Here is an 800-nt window from a genome sequence, read left to right on the forward strand (position 1 = left end):
TGACACCCAGGCAGACGTGCCCTCGGCTAGAAGGGTTGGGGCGCAACTTGCGTTCAAAGACTCGATGGTTCACGGGATTATGCAATTCACACCAAGTATCGCATTTTGCTACGTTCTTCATCGATTCGAGAGCCGAGATATCCATTGTCGAGAGTCGTTTTAGACTTTACATTGCAGCATTACTTCCAAACAAACACCGTCTCCGGGTTGGCGAAAGCAGGCTGTTTAGTTACATATTCCTTGACACTTTTCGTGCCGGGCTTTGGTGATATCCGGAAGCTATGCGTACGATCCAACAAAAACTGAAGTCTTGGGCATGGATGAACGCATAACCACGGAATCGGTAGGCACAGTAAGAAACCGGCCTACCGAGAGTGATGTTTCATCGTTCTCAGGTCATTCTGTTTCCAGGGCACGACAATGATCCTTCTGCAGGTTCACCTACGGAAACCTTGTTACGACTTCTTCTTCTTCTAAATGATAAGGTTTAGTGGACTTCTCCCAACGTCGCAGACGGCAAACCACCTGTCACGCCCCTAATCCTGGATAGGGTTGTCGGGACGGCCATGGTTCGAGGGAAACGTACCAGCAGGTCTTAAGACCTTAAAGGCTATCATTCCATGGCCAGGATAGAAGGTTAAGGACGGCAGGATGCTGAGACTTAACCTTATAAGAAAAAGAAGCCAGCTAGGATAAGCTGTACAGAAGCTGGGCGTTGCTTACAAGAAGCTCGATCAGCTAGACGTAGCTCAATCAAGCTCAGCCTAGCTCGTTCCAAGTTAAATCAGCTCAACTAGCTG

General features: G+C 48.5%; 1 non-coding gene across 1 annotated transcript; it reads right to left on the reverse strand.

Moving 5' to 3' along the window:
* Positions 1-156, reverse strand: LOC117131547. The gene has a single exon (XR_004454680.1). It is a non-coding gene; the product is annotated as a 5.8S ribosomal RNA (ribosomal RNA).
* Positions 157-800: the final 644 nt, after the last annotated feature.

Source organism: Brassica rapa, unplaced genomic scaffold, assembly GCF_000309985.2.
Source record: "Brassica rapa cultivar Chiifu-401-42 unplaced genomic scaffold, CAAS_Brap_v3.01 Scaffold1031, whole genome shotgun sequence".
NCBI lineage: Eukaryota > Viridiplantae > Streptophyta > Magnoliopsida > Brassicales > Brassicaceae > Brassica > Brassica rapa.